Source organism: Lissotriton helveticus, chromosome 12 (genome assembly GCF_964261635.1).
Source record: "Lissotriton helveticus chromosome 12, aLisHel1.1, whole genome shotgun sequence".
Taxonomy (NCBI): Eukaryota; Metazoa; Chordata; class Amphibia; order Caudata; family Salamandridae; genus Lissotriton; species Lissotriton helveticus.
Window position 1 is genome coordinate 385,528,650 of NC_136073.1, and position 16,951 is coordinate 385,545,600.

Sequence of the window (16,951 nt, forward strand, 5' to 3'; positions counted from 1 at the left end):
TTCTTGTACTGGGAAGGAAACAAGCTTCCGGGGACCGGTTTCTGCCATTTCAGGCGTCTTCGGCCCGGCTTGCTTGAATCCTGATGGTGCAATGAGCAAGGGACTCACATCTGAGTATACCCTTCCACGCTTATGGTGGACAAAATGATTCAGAAAAGGGGGTGGTGATGAACAGAGTGCCTGAATTAAGCAGACCACTCTTACCCAGTCCAAAGATCAGGGCTTGATCCATCACCGTTTTTTAGCTCACTGCACCATCCCAGCTCAGAACTTGGCTATATGCAAATTAGTCTGTTCCTGTCCCAGTGCATGATGGGAACAGGGCAAACCAAACTACCAAGCCAATTCTTGTACTGGGAAGGAAACAAGCTTCCGGGGACCGGTTTCTGCCATTTCAGGCGTCTTCGGCCCGGCTTGCTTGAATCCTGATGGTGCAATGAGCAAGGGACTCACATCTGAGTATACCCTTCCACGCTTATGGTGGACAAAATGATTCAGAAAAGGGGGTGGTGATGAACAGAGTGCCTGAATTAAGCAGACCACTGTTACCCAGTCCAAAGATCAGGGCTTGATCCATCACCGTTTTTTAGCTCACTGCACCATCCCAGCTCAGTACTTGGCTATATGCAAATTAGTCTGTTCCTGTCCCAGTGCATGATGGGAACAGGGCAAACCAAACTACCAAGCCAATTCTTGTACTGGGAAGGAAACAAGCTTCCGGGGACCGGTTTCTGCCATTTCAGGCGTCTTTGGCCCGGCTTGCTTGAATCCTGATGGTGCACTGAGAAAGGGACTCACATCTGAGTATACCCTTCCACGCTTATGGTGGACAAAATTATTCAGAAAAGGGGGTGATGGATCAAGCCCTGATCTTTGGACTGGGTAAGAGTGGTCTGCTTAATTCAGACACTCTGTTCATCACCACCCCCTTTTCTGAATCGTTTTTGGCCACCATAGGTGTGGCAGGGTATACTCAGACATGAGTCCCTTGCTCACTGCTCCATCAGGATTCAAGCAAGCCGGGCCGAAGACGGCTGAAATGCCAGAAACCGGTCCCCGGAAGCTTGTCTCCTTTCTGGTGAAGAATTGGCTTGGTAGTTTGGTCTGCCCTGTTCCCATGATGCACTGGGCCAGGGACAGACTAATTTGCATATAGCCAGGTTCTGAGCTGGGATGGGGCAGTGAGCTAAATAACGGTGATGGATCAAGCCCTGATCTTTGGACTGGGTAAGAGTGGTCTGCTTAATTCAGACACTCTGTTCATCACCACCCCCTTTTCTGAATTGTAGCCGAGGTGTGGCATGTGCTCTTCTCTGGAGTTTAAAAATCAGTCATTCATAACCACCTGAAGTTTCCCTAATAGTTTGTCAGGTAGCCCTATGTATACTGAGTTACCGTAATCCAGGCGCAACACTATTAGGGCCGACACAACAGTATGCATGGTGGAAAATTACATCAAGGGTACAAGTTTCCAGAGTTGCCTCATAAGGCCCACACAGCTCCCCACTACAGCGGTCACCTGATTATTCAGTGTTAAGTTGGTGTACAGCCTGATGCCCAGGCTCTTCACAACTTGCAGCGGTGTTGGGGTAGTGCCTAGCTCTTGTCGCCAGAAGGAATTAGACCAGGGGTTAGCCCTGCAGTGATAGCAAGCATCTCCGTTTTGTCAGGGTTTACTTTCAATGAAGTATTGGTCATCTAGTTCATAGTTAACCGGAGATTATTTTGCACGTTGGACTGTGCCTGTGAAGAGCTGTCAATCCACATGATTAACTGCGTGTTGTCGGCATAGTTGAACACCTGACATTCCAGTTTTGTCAGTGTTTCTACCAATGGCTGAAGGTAGATGTTGAAGAGCAGGGGGGATAACGCAGAGCTCTGCGGGACCCCACATGGCAGAGTGCCAATCCTGGACATACATTCCCCCAGTTGGACCCTTTGTGACCAGTCCATCAGAAAGGAGGCGATCCATTGGAACACCACACCAGTAACGCCCAGCCGCCGAATTCGAGTCAAAAGCTGAGCATGGTTCACTGTGTCGAACGCGGCTGAGAGATCCAAAAGGATCAGAGCTGATGATTCCATCTTGTCTGCGCAAGCCTCAACTCATCCAGCACTGAGAGCATCACCAGATCTGTGCGATTTTGGGCCCTGAAGCCTGCTTGTCGGGTGTGAAGCAGCTGATGATCCTCCAGGAAGGATAACGGTGTTCTGAGGCATGATGCCCAAGTACTTTAGCCAGAAATGGAAGTCTGGAAATAGGTCTAAAATTCTTCAGGTTGCTGATGTCCACCCCTGCCTTCTTCAGCAGCGGGGTCACCATAGCTTCCTTAAATTTGAGCGGAACCTTCCCCATTGCCAAGGAAAGGTTTTGCAAGGACAGCATCTCTGGCTCTACCACAGGGAGGACCATTTTGTACACCCTGGGAAGGCAGGGGTCTTCAGGTGACCCTGATTTCATTTTGGCCATGATGTGCGCTAAGCCGTTTGAGCCCAGAGCTGGAAACATTGCGAGAATACCATCCTGGAAGTCCGGTAGATCTACCACTAAAAGAGGGCAAGGGCTTATGCTAGTGTTGCCTATTTCTATAAGGATGTCTTTAAATTTAGCTAGAAAGAAGTCCTATATTTTATTGCAGTCATCCGAGTTGGCAGCCGTCCTCTGTTCCTTTTTTTGACTCAGCTCCCTAAGCACATTGAAGGTCTCCTTCTGAGTATCCGTAGTCGCCTTAATCTTCAGCTCATAATACACAGATTTCGATGCGATAATTGATATTTTATAGAGAGCTAGTTTTGCTTGATTGTATCATTTCCACCAGGGCACTAATGCACTGGACAAGGGCCTGTTTTCCCCTCTTAGTTCCTCTGAATACCACAGGGCACCCTTTGCATTATTCATTATCTTTTTCCACCGGGCAGGAGCCACCTTGTACATGGTTGTCCTCAACCATCAAGTACATTTCTCGTACTCCACATCTGGGTCCCCGGACTGTTTCCCCGGGTGCATTGTCTTGTATCATGCCTCCCTCAAACTGACGTTCTCTATCTTGTGCCAGTCCGTACCGTCCTCCACACTGGAGGTAGGAGGTTTGGTCAATTAGGCACAGGGATCTCGCAACTGATCAGATAGTGATCTGACCAGCTACACGGTGTACACTCTGTCAGTAATGCAACAGGAGATGTAGTCCAAATGAGGTCCAAGGTATGGCCATTCTCGTGAGTGGGGGTCTCCATAATTTGTTTCAACCCCATCATGGTCATAGCCTCTCCATACCTACTGGTCGCATGTTCTCTTGGAGTCAAATCCAGTGGTAGTTGAAGTCGCCTATTATTAAAATCTGTTGGTATCTAGAGCGTAGAACACTAACCACTTCAGTGAACAGATCGTTAAGCGAAGGGGATGGCCGGGGTGGACAATATATTACCACCACTATCAGACAAGAAGATTTGAATCCGCTCTTAATCCCTAGGATCACCGCCTCATCCAGGCTCTCCTATCTTCTCAATGGTCAGGGCCCTGCAGCAGAATACAGCTACTCCACCCCCCCCCCGATTAAATGTCAGGACTTCATAGTCTTGGGGAAGGGAGGCCATTATATTGGGCCCTGTAAAGCTTACCTTGAAACCAAGGAAGGGGCCCTGAAACCCAAAGGGATGGAGCTCCCAGTAACTTAGAGGTTAAAAATAAATGTGCCCTTTGTTAAGCACTGCAAGAGATGATTTATACTGGATCTGCAACTACATTCATTCTTCACACACTTAACTCACCACTCAGGATATTTAAAGCACTTATATTCACACAGGTAGGTATATATAAGAAATCCTTTTAATAAATAAAAATGTACAAACTTTAAATCCACATGGACCATAGCATAAAAACTTTAAAAACATTAGTTCCTAGATGAGGTTTTACCTATATCTAAGAAGGAGAATTGATCAAGACAGTCACATTTGTCTTGCATATGTTAATTTGGACACAATATAGACAGCACAAAGCATGGATGGAAAGTCCCTGTCTAGGATTCTTCAGGACAGAACTATTTTCTCCTTTGTGAATTGATCTGATTTCTATCATTAATCACACAGGTTCAGCCGCACTCAAGAGGATGATTCTCCAGATCAAGGGAGTAAATCGATAATACTTCAGAGATTGCCTTAAAAATGTGTTCGTAGACGTAGAGGCAATCTTTTTTAGTATATTTATCAGGGTTCAATGAGGATTCAGTCTTTCTTGTCCATTCAGAGTGATTTTGATTTGAAGGCCCTCCTATGTTTTTAATATGCGTTACGGCCGGAACACGTCTCTGTCCCTTGTATGTTGTGATTTGCGGATCTTGATGTCCCTCGTATTGTTGGCACAAGGATCACGTATCCACAGCTTTTTATTCTCACGGACTCCGCTCCTCCCGGTGCTTACTTTCAGTCGCCGTACTTTATAGATCCATAAATGGGGTATGTACATTCTACATATGCCTGTGGGCATGCTTGTTCAGCCGCAGTTTTGTTAATTCAACCCATCATTTCCTGTTGTTGAGTGTAACCACCATTTGCAGAGTGTTTGTCCCATAGATGTTTGTTGTGCCTTACACTATCATGTATCAAGAACATTTGGAAGTTAAAAAGGGGTTTGTCATCTGCCAACTTTCCTGTAAATATATGCACTAACATTCTATGTCTCAACTCTCTGGGACCCAACAACTTCCAGATTCTTTTAATGTATAACAATGTGCTTTCAAATTCTGTACAACGTGCCACTTTCTTTTCCTGTGACTAAAACTTTGTTCTTCTCATTGATTTCCAGGTTATTGACAAACTTCTTTTGGTAAGTACCAGGGCAAGGACTTTAGAGTGAGTGTTTTTTTTATTTGGTAGGCCTGGGCAGTAGGCCTATTAGTCATCTTTCTGTGCCCAGACCTGTTCTCCCTATTAATTCTTCCTGGATTTTCTTCACCTTCCACCAAGTATTACAATCTCGCACCCTTTCCCATTGAGGGCATGTCGCATAAGAGGTTGGGTATACACTGCTTAACCTTTAAGGGATAATGTACATTCACTGTAGGATGCTAAATTGAAAGTATACAGAACTAGCTTTCTTTGAGATTTTGGAAGTGTAGCAATGGATCTATTTTCACTCGTCTTCACTTATGTTCCTACTACACCGTGTTGAGATTCCCATAATTTTATTACCGAATAGCCAATGTATATGCTCACTGCCCTTCCTTGAGGCTCCAAGGAAAGTAAAATCTGTAATACCATGTTTGTGAGTGGCTGTGAGTCATAGCTCCTCCATAGTGATGGTATTTCCTTGTGCCAGGAACTGTCCTGTTGCCTACCACCTCTTCTTTGCTCATTGATGCCTTTCCTCCTATCTCAACAAGAAACACCAAAAGGGGTTGGCTCAAAACGCAGTAAGGCTGCGCCACATATCAATCTTAACAAAACAGGATGCCAGTACTGCAGAATAAATACACTTTCAATGCACAATGACGTTAAACAATTGTAGCATAACCACCATACACAGTGTGTTTAAATTAATCTTTTTATTTCTTTTTGGGTATAGAAAAGCTGTTCACAAACTTTTTTAATTTTTTTCTATTTTCAGATTAGGGAGGGAGTGAAATGTCTTTAAAAACTACAAAGCAGTGTGAGATGGAAGACACAAGTGAAAAAAATATTTTTAAGGTTGGAGGGGTATCACTCATACAATATCATTAACAGACCATCATTTTTCTGTGCAAACTCTCATGCAACAAAACTGACTCATGGGGATGGGTAAAAAAAGGGTGAAAGTGGTGGGTAGTGAAGAAAAATTTCCTAAAACGGGAAAAGGGATTTTTGTGAAAAATGCTTGAGTATTTTTGAAAAATAAGTAACCTCACCAATGTTCATGCGAGCAAATTATTCAAAATTGGTGGGGTACTGCTGTTATTCTCACATAACATTTGAAATCATTGTTTTTTCAGGCCATCGAACCTATATACACGCTAAATAATTTTCAATATCATTCATTTACAAAGATTGGCCATATAACAAAAATGAAGGTCGACGCGTTTCGAAACCCCTTCGATCTGGGGGTTCTCCTCAGGACCTTAGAGGGGTTAGTCCTGCAAAAACAGAAACAACAACGTCTTACTAAACACCCCTGAGCGAAACCTTCAACTTGTCTTCAGAAAAACAGACCCCAAGGTAATACCTTGTCTTCTCGAAATGCTTTTCATCTACTGTTAATCTGAAAAGATCCGTTTTTCTAGTGCAATGCTGGGCACCCGTCAAAGCTGTGGGCAAAGAAATGGCTGTCAGCTCTGTCTCTCTGCATAGTCAGCAAAGTCATTTTATACACACATCATACATCCAAAATGCCTCCTACCTTCGTAACGAAGTCGGTGCCTTGCACATAGTAATGATTTCTTTTTAGTTCCTTTTTGGATTTGGTCTGTTTTAAAGCCTGCATACAAAAGAAACGGGCAGTAAGTCTTTACCATCCGGTATATGTCGTATCCCTGAGTGTTTCTATACTAGTCAGAGCACTCGTGTGCTCAAAGACACAGAGGCTCAAAAGTCGGGGGTTGAGGGGCGCGGGGACGACCTACCTTGATCAGACTAAAGGTGACTCCTCTCTCTCGCTCGGCGTTTTCAATTCTGCCGTCGCGTTTGATGCTCTCTCAAAGTCGTCATAAAAACGATGCGCGGGTCCTGACGCTATGAGTGGGCATTGGCAGGGCTCACAGCTGCTTGCGTGGCGCCAGCGTGCAGATAATTTTAACTGCTGTTTGTGTGCAAACGTGCATTTTTAAAAGCCGGATACCAGCGTATCTATTTTATTTTATTTCTCTGCAGGGCACTTGTTTGAACACTCTGGTGGGGCCATACCCTCGCGGTTGAGGCTTCTACCCCCCCGTACTTTCCAGACTCACCAGACGCAGTTAGGGGCGGCTGCCTTGTCCATCCTTCCTCCACGCCTCGTTCCGACAGGGTGACTAGCACCGTTGAGCGGAGGGCGTGGAGGTGAGAGGCAGTCACTTCCGCTGCGCGAGGGGCCGGTTAGCGGTCTAGTGGCTGGGAGGCAGACGGGCTGAGGGATACAAAAGGCGGATGTTCCCCCGGAAGCGCAGCGGACGGGCGCAGCGGGCGTGACGAAGGCGCGCCGAAGTGTCGCCAAAGTCGAGCCCGTCTGCGCCCGTCTGCGGCCGACCGCAGGCTAGGGCGACAACCCCTGGTCCTGGGGGTAAGATCTACTGGGACAGAGAGCAGCTCCTTAGCCTACGTCCGGAGATCATCTGCTCCCGCAGGCACTGTATGTCAAGTGAGGACGAGGAATGCGGCCAATGTCGGTATCGCTTCACCACTTCGCTGATAACAACCAGGGAGCATGCCGCGCTATTATGCGGTCTTCTTAACGTGAGATCACTGCGGAAGCATAGACTCGACATATTCGAGCTGCTCACGGAGAGAAAATTCGATCTGTTATTCCTCACGGAAACGTGGCTAGACCAGTTTTCCGACTCAGAGGCTATTGAGGCCATGCCTGAGAATTACTCCATAGTCAGGCAGGATAGACCTGTGGGGAAGGGAGGGGGAATAGCAATCCTTTTTAAGAAGAGTCTTGAATGCTCATTGGAGTCTACCCCGGTCGCGGAGAGCGAAGCGGGAGCATTTACCATACAAATAAATGGGGGGATGGCTATTAAAGGCTTGCTTATATACAGACCACCTGGGTCCTGTACTAAGTTCAGGGAGAGTCTGCTAGAAAGTGTCACTGAGGCAGCGCTTCGCAGGGACAAATTTCTCCTACTGGGAGATTTGAATTTGCACCTAAATAGTCCAGGGGATAAAGGAGCGGAGGAGTTCTGCAGGGACATTCAAACCCTTCAGCTTGAACTCAAGCTCTCAATTCCCACCCATCGTCAAGGTCATCTGCTGGACCCGGTATTTGCAAACTGGGGAGGGGTTCAGGTCTCCACAGTCGAGCGATCCCCTGGACAGATCACTTTTTGGTGGTATTTGCTATCAATAGCATCAAACCTATAAAACATAGTCAGGCACACCTGAACTATTTAAGAAGGGAGTGGGCAAAATTCTCCCTGGAGGCGTTCAATGAAGCACTGATAAGGGAAGGCCAGCCTGGAGGTGAGGACATTGAATCTGCGGTTTTCAACCTGAACAGGCGCATTATAGAGGCGCTAGATCAGACAGCACCACTCTGCCGTACATCTGCGGGCGGCCGCAAGGAAAGATCTGCTCCATGGAGAGCTGCGGCGGACCAAGGCAGAATGTAAGCGTGCTGAACGAGCCTGGAGAGTATCTTATGACACTCAGGCCAGGGAAAGGTTTTTAGAGAAAAGGCGACTGCATCACAGATTGATTAAAAAGTCGAAGGCGGCCTTTTATGCAGGGAAAATTCTAGGGGCTAAAAACTCTGCTAAGGAGCTCTTCTGTATCTATAAGTCACTGACTACTATTGACTCGTCTGTAGACCCGAAGAGTTGTTCGATCGAAACATGTGATCGCATCGCCAATTATTTCTCCACCAAAGTCGAGAAAATCTACTCGACCTTCCCCAACCCTTTTCCCACGGGGACTGAGCTTGAAGTAACAACAGATGGCATGGAGATCCCGGGGCTCCTCACAAATCTCACCACTCCTCCTCCTGAGGAGCTAGTCAGGATATGTCTTTCAGTAAAATCTGGCTCCCCTTTGGACCCGGTGTCTCCTAAGCGGCTGGGGGACAGCCTGGGAGTCCTGGAGCCTTACATAAGGCATGTCTTGGACATTTCCTTCGAGTCAGGTATACTACCTGAGGGGTGGAAACAGGCGGTCGTGCTCCCCCTCCGAAAGAAAGCTCACATCGGTTTTGAGGTGTTGGAAAATCTGAGGCCTATCTCACTATTACCTTTTCTGTCCAAAGTGGCTGAGAAGGTGGTAAACACCCAAATTATGAATCATGTAGAGGAGGTGGGTTTGCTACACGATACGCAGTTCGGTTTTAGACCGCGTCACTCCACTGAGTCCGCCCTTCTCATGGCAACAGAACATTTGAGACAGGGTGTAGACGAGGGGCATACCATGGCCTTAATCCTGCTTGACCTCAGCGCGGCGTTCGACACTGTAGCACATTCCACCTTGCTGCAGTGTCTGAGCAAAGGTGGCATGGCTGGCACCGCGCTGAGGTGGATTCAGGCCTTCCTAACGGGAAGGAGCTTCCAAGTGAGGCAGGGTGATTGTTACTCCAGTGGGGTACCTTTGGGCCAGGGCGTGCCTCAGGGCTCGTCCCTGAGCCCGACCCTGTTTAACTTGTATGTGGCGCCTGTTGCATCTATTGTGGAGAGTTATGGCCTCCAATTGGTATCATACGCTGATGATACGCAACTGGTCATCTCCCTGTCGCACGCGCCCTGTCTTGCTGCGGATGGCTTCCGATCGTGCATGAAAGATCTGGCGATTGGATTGCCATGAATTGTTTGAAGCTTAACGGCAGCAAGACAGAGGTGCTGGTGGTAGGGAGAGCCCAGTTGGCCTGGTCATCAGCCTGGTGGCCATCCTGTCTCGGGCCGGCCCCCACCCCCTGTCAGGAGGCAAAAAACCTTGGCGTATGGTTCGACGCGGGTCTTACCTTCGGGCCCCAGATCAATCGTGTGGTCGGCGTATGTTTTGGGATCTTGAAAAGACTGAGGAAAGTCCTTGACTTACTGCCATTGGAAGCTCGCCAAACCCTGGTACATGCTTTGGTGACCGCAAGGTTGGACTATGCGAACCTGCTGTATCTGGGGGCACCGAGTAAAAGTGTTGGACGCCTTCAAGTGCTGCAGAATGCTGCAGCACGCTTGATCCTCAGGTTGCCCAAAAGGGCGCCCTCGAAGCAGGCCTTGCAAAAACTACACTGGCTGCCTGTGAGGAGCAGAGTCGAGTATAAAGCTCTCTGCACCTGCCATCGGATTCTAAATGGCAGGGCACCCCGACCTCTGCAGAGTTTGATTGAAGCTTATGAACCTGCCAGAGCGCTTAGATCTGCGGGCGGGGGACTGTTGAGGATCCCCAAGGTGAAGAAGGCTCTCATGGGAGGCAGATCCTTCAGGCACCTAGCACCAAACCACTGGAACAAACTTCCAGTAGATCTTCGCTTGGAACCAGTAGAAACGAGGTTCCGAGCTAAATTAAAAACCCACCTCTATGTTAGATAAGTTGGTCCGCTTAGCAGCCTCTTTTCTCTGTTTTATGCCCTCTCATCGTCAGCGCGGGGACACGCAGGTGCGCGTAACTCAGCGCTCTACAAATGCCCCTATTATTATTATTATTATTATTATTAAGGATTCTGGGGATCGTAGTCATGTGGCGAGCACATTGTGTTTATTAACAATTAGGTTGTATTGTGACCGAGATGTAGAGAATTTAGTCATTTTCAATACTCGCCGTCTGTGTTAGATGGTGTCTACAAGGTGTTTTGATGAGTAATATCACCAGTATCAAGCGGAGAGTTCTTGTTCTTATGGCGGAATTCAAAATCAACCAAACTTCATCCTTTCTATCAATATAAAGTGAATGGACATTTGGATTGACCGTGCTTCCAATATTTATATAAAGAAATTCTTTTATCGTGAAGGTGTCACGTTATGTGCAGTGCAGTGTCGATTTTGGCAGGCAACTACTCGTGAAAGAAGATCATGGTCTATGTGGCAGTGTGTAAAAAACGTATTGTGCTGTTAATAGGGGTCCAGTCATAGATGGTATAATTCGGACATCTCATTCAGTCCTGTGACTGCGGAGTTATATTTCAGAATGAGGGTTGCCTCCCGTGTGGATAGTTTGGTCTCGAGGTCACCTCCTCTCTGGTTGGGTTCGACCTTGGAGATTACTGTCCATTTGATGTAATTTTCTGTGTGCGCGTGATCAATCCAGTGTTGTACAAGTGGTGCGGATAAGATGGCTTTTTTGATTCGTGATTTATGCTTGCTGATCCGCTGTTGCACCTCTTGGCTAGTCTTACCTATATACAGTCTGTTACATGGGCAAAGTATGCCATAAATGACATACTTTGTCTTGCAGTTTATAAATTTGCAATGTTTCCATGAGACTCCATTATGTTGGAATAGATCTCCTTCTATCGTCAGAGGACAACATACACATGTTCCGCATTGGTGATGACCTGTAATTGGTGGTAGGTTGAGGTAATCTCTCATTGATAAAGGTGTTTGTTTTGGCATAGCAGCTCTTACTATGTGGTTTGACACACTCTTGTCCTTTTTAAATGCAAATAATGGTAATTCCAATAGTTGTCTATCCAAATCCTTTAGCAAGTGCCAGTTCTTGCATATTTCCTTTTTCAGCCAATTAGATGTTGGGCAAAATGTGGAAACACAAACTATTCTAGTTTGGTCGGTTTTGACTTTCTTCGTTAATAGTGTCTCTCTGGGTGTCCACCACGCTCTTTTGAGCGCACGTTTCAGTAATTTGGCTGGGTAACCACGAAGGAGTAATCTCTCTGTCAACGTTTTCGCGTGTAACATATATTCATCCTTGTAGGAACAATTCCTGCGGATGCGCAGGAATTGTCCCAGGGGTAGATTCTCTTTCAGGCTTCTCGGATGGTAACTTGAAAAGTGCAGTGCTTTGTTGTGGTCTGTTTCCTTCCTGTATAGTGTGGTGACTAAAACCCCATCCGTACAGTATACTTCCACGTCTAGAAATGGTAGTCGATGTTTTGAGTGTTGGACACTAAATTTTATATGCTCAGTTCTGTTGTTGAGCCATTGATAAAAGTCTAGTAGTTGTTCCTCCGTTCCTGACCATGTGAAAAAAATGTCGTCTATGTATCGGAGCCACCCTCCGATCCATTGTACAAAGGGGTTGTTCTCATAGATTTATTTTTCTTCAAATTGGCTCATGAAAAGTACTGCTAATTCTGGGGCGAAGGGACAAACCATTGCCACGCCCCAGATTTGGAAAAATAAATCTTCTTTAAATTTAAAGAAGTTCCTTTGTAATGCCAATTTGGCTAGATCTAAAATGAATTCAGTTGGTATTTGCATAGGTCTTTCTCTCATGTTTAAAAAGAATCTTAGCGTTTCCAGTCCTTCATCCTGGGGGATCTGGGTATAGAGAGATGTAATATCCATACTCACCAGATAGTCTTTATTTTCTTCGAATGGTAAAAGGGTCATCTTATTAATGAAATCGGTGGTGTCCTGTAGAAAAGATTTAACTTTCGCCATGAAGGGTTTTAGGAAGAAATCAATAAACTTAGAAACCGGTTCAAAAAGGGAATCACAGCCGGAGACTATAGGTCTCCCAGGTGGTACTTTCTCATCTTTATGAATTTTTGGTAGAGCATAAAAAAGAGGTATGTGCGGGTTTTTATTCTTCAGATATTCTTTTTCTTTTTTACCCAGGAATCCTTGTTCGAAACCTTGGTCAACAATACTAAAAAGTTCTCTCTGCAGGTCATAAGTAGGATCCTTCTCTAGTTTTTTGTAGCACCCTATGTCCGATAATTGTTTATTGATTTCAAATGTGTAAGATTCCATTCCCCATATCACTATGGAACCGCCCTTATCTGCTTGTTTGATAATCACTTCTTTATCTTTAGCAAGATTTTTTAGGGCGTCTTTTTCAATTTTAGAGAGATTAGGTTTGATAAAAGTTGTTTTTTCTTTTCTTGTGATGAAATAGCTGAAAGCATAGTTTTTTCAAATGTGAGGACCTCTCTAGGGACCTTATTTGCAGGGGGCAAAATGTTGATTTGTTCTTTAGACCAGTTGTCTCAGCACTCAACAATTGTGTTTGTCCTGCAAAGAAAGTAGTCAACCTTATTTTACGGCAGAATTCAATAAATTCTGATTTCAGTCTGATAAAGTCCGTATTCCTTGAGGGAACATATGATAGGCCCTTTTCCAGGAGGCTAATTTCTGATGTTGTCAAGGACTTATTCGAAAGATTGTAAATTGGAGATTTTAGTTCTTGTAATTGCTGTAATTCTGCCTTCTTGTGGACATTTCCCATTGTGGAGCAAATCTGGTTTTTGCACGATTTTTTGCTTGGCCACGTCCTAAAAAAGGTTGTTGTTGTTGCTGTCCTCCTTGTTGGTAATTCTGTTGTTGAAAGTTGGGTTGAAAGGAGCCTCTCTTTGCGTTACCTGGTCTATAATTGGAATTGTCCCCTTCACTGCTGCCAGAGGAAGATGTATCTGAAAAAGTCAAGAAATTGTTTCGTGATCTCCCTTGATTGTCGGGGAGAAATCGTCGCGACTCTGGTCTGGTATAAAAATCCTGCTGTAAATACGGGTATGCGTTCTCTATTGAAAAGTTCCTTTTGTCTCTTTCAAAGTTGCTCTCTTTTTGGGTAATTGTGTAATCTTTGAACTCAATAATATCCTTATCAACCTTGTCTAAAAGAGCTTTTGAGTCTAATATTAATTGATTGTTTTTAATTTCTGTCTCCAAACTCTCGATCTCTTCCAACTGGGTTTTTGACAAACGTTGAGCTGTTTCGGCCGTTTGGACCATAAGGTCTCTACTACATTTAGTCTCGATTAGACTGTATCCCTTTTTATAAATTGGATCTTCGGTGAATATCACCGGTATATTCCTAACAATCAGTCCTCCAGGGATGGTACCCGCTCTCAGATGTTGCAAGAGGTAGTGACCATGGAGGTCCGTCCGAATTTGTTTCTTTTTCAATCGCGTTAATTTTTCAGATTCATTGTTCACCTTAGCTGTGTTACTGAGTGATGCTTATCCGAATAAAGGAGGGTTGCTCAGGAGTTTTCTGATATGTTCCTCTGAATATGCAAAAGTGTCGTTTTCTGTCATAGTCTTATGAAAAAGTCAGCATACGTTCTTGTAGTGTAATGACAGCCTATCTTTTTTTCTTTGACTTCTTAGCGTCACTAGGCGAAATTTCCCTACCACAAAGCAACAAGTGGACTAACAAAATCAATAAAACCTGACCTCTCAAAAGGTCAACCTATTTTGTGGACTCTTCACTGTCCCAACAATAGACCTCGCGAGCCCGCGCCCGCTAACAACAACAAGAAACACCAAAAGGGGTTGGCTCAAAACGCAGTAAGGCTGCGCCACATATCAATCTTAATAAAACAGGATGCCAGTACTGCAGAATAAATACATTTTCAATGCACAATGACGTTAAACAATTGTAGCATAACCACCATACACAGTGTGTTTAAATTAATCCTTTTATTTCTTTTTGGGTATAGAAAAGCTATTCACAACATTTTTTAATTTTTTCTATTTTCAGATTAGGGAGGGAGTGAAATGTCTTTAAAAACTACAAAGCAGTGTGAGATGGAAGATACAAGTGAAAAAAATATTTTTAAGGTTGGAGGGGTATCACTCATACAATATCATTAACAGACCATCATTTGTTCAATGCTAACTCTCATGCAACAAAACTGACTCACGGGGATGGGTAAAAATAGGGTGAAAGTGGTGGGTAGTGAAGAAAAATTTCCTAAAATGGGAAAATGGATTTTTGTGAAAAATGCTGGAGTATTTTTGAAAAATAAGTAACGTCACCAATGTTCATGCGAGCAAATTATTCAAAATTGGTGGGGTACTGCTGTTATTCTCACATAACATTTGAAATCATTGTTTTTTCAGGCCATCAAACCTATATACACGCTAAATAATTTTCAATATCATTCATTTACAAAGATTGGCCATATAACAAAAACGAAGGTCGACGCGTTTCGAAACCCCTTCGATCTGGGGGTTCTCCTCAGGACCTTAGAGGGGTTAGTCCTGCAAAAACAGAAACAACAACGTCTTACTAAACACCCTTGAGCGAAACCTTCAACTTGTCTTCAGAAAAACACACCCCAAGGTAATACCTTGTCTTCTCGAAATGCTTTTCATCTACTGTTAATCTGAAAAGATCTGTTTTTCTAATGCAATGTTGGGCACCCGTCAAAGCTGTGGGCAAAGAAATGGCTGTCAGCTCTGTCTCTCTGCATAGTCAGCAAAGTCATTTTATACACACATCATACATCCAAAATGCCTCCTACCTTCGTAACGAAGTCGGTGCCTTGCACATAGTAATGATTTCCTTTTAGTTCCTTTTTGGATTTGGTCTGTTTTAAAGCCTGCATACAAAAGAAACGGGCAGTAAGTCTTTACCATCCGGTATATGTCGTATCCCTGACTGTTTCTATACTAGTCAGAACACTCGTGCGCCCAAAGACACAGAGGCTCAAAAGTCGGGGGTTGAGGGGCGCGGGGGCGACCTACCTTGATCAGACTAAAGGTGACTCCTCTCTCTCGCTCGGCGTTTTCAATTCTGCCTTTGCGTTTGATGCTCTCTCAAAGTCGTCATAAAAACGATGCACGGGTCCTGACGCTAAGGATTCTGGGGATCGTAGCCATGTGGCGAGCACATTGTGTTTATTAACAATTAGGTTGTATTGTGACCGAGATGTAGAGAATTTAGTCATTTTCAATACTCGCCGTCTGTGTTAGATGGTGTCTACAAGGTGTTTTGATGAGTAATATCACCAGTATCAAGCGGAGAGTTCGTGTTCTTATGGTGGAATTCAAAATCAACCAAACTTTATCCTTTCTATCAATATAAAGTGAATGGACATTTGGATTGACCGGGCTTCCAATATTTATATAAAGAAATTATTTTATCGTGAAGGTGTCACGTTATGTGCAGTGCAGTGTCGATTTTGGCAGGCAACTACTCGTGGAAGATGATCATGGTCTATGTGGCAGTGTGTAAAAAACGTATTGTGCTGTTAATAGGGGTCCAGTCATAGATGGTATAATTCAGACATCTCATTCAGTCCTGTGACTGCGGAGTTATATTTTAGAATGAGGGTTGCCTCCTATCTCCTCATCGGAAGACACTAAAGGGCTCACTCATAAGGATCTGACTATGTTTCTGTCCCTACTCCTTTCGCTTTCACTCCTTCCCAACCCTCTCCTCTATAGCCCCATACCTCTGTGCTTTACTCATTTCTTGTTCTCATTGAGATGTCAGCAAATTCAGTACTTGTGCATCTTTAGTGAAGCTATAGTTCATCACAATTGCTTTGGCTTCACTGTTTTCTTCCTTTCAAGTACCCGGATATTAGATTTTTTTCTGACAGACGATTTAATGCCCCCTCTATATTAGGTATAGGCATGGCATTGTATGACTTTCACTGTGCATCTGTATTTTCACACTGATGCTTAAGGAGGATAATTACCCCAAAAAAAGATTGCCTAAAAAGGAACTGTCCTGCTGGTATGATGTGTCTCTGTATCAACTCTCCGAAGATCAAACACTGTCTATCATATATGTCCAAAGGGTACTAATCCGTGTCTCTGCCCTGATTTTTAACCATATGTAATAACAGGATAGTTCATAAATTCACCATTCAGAGTGGGTCGCCACTGATGAAGCTGAATTAGATTTATTACAAATGTTCACTCATCAATGGAAACATTTCTGCACTCTGTAAAACTGTATTTTCCTGTTGATAGATCAGGAAACTTTAGCAAAACTCCTTTACCGCGGCGCAAATTCCGCAGTGGTGCGGGAGTTCTATTAGGTGGGCGGGGCCGCGTTGGCCCACGGACGTGCGCAGCACTACCGAGGTAGTGCTCGTGACGGCCATTTGTTGAAGCACGCACGCAAGGTGTTAAAATAACTGTAATAATTTAAACTAGAAATGAACACAAAAATGCTTACAAGAATGTAATGTAGGAAAATGTGCCTTTTCTTAAACGTGCAAATTAACATGTAGCATGCACTCATTTCTATCGCACTTACATTAGGTCAGACTAGGCCTGGTTTAGTTTTCCTCTTTTCTCTTTCTATCTTTCAGTTAAATTTCTTATTTAATAAATAAATACTTTTAGGAAATGCTGACCTGTGCAATATTATATTGATAAATGATTCCCACTTGACTTGCTTAAACATGTCATCTTTATAGAATGTGCTGACTTTAAAATATATTTCT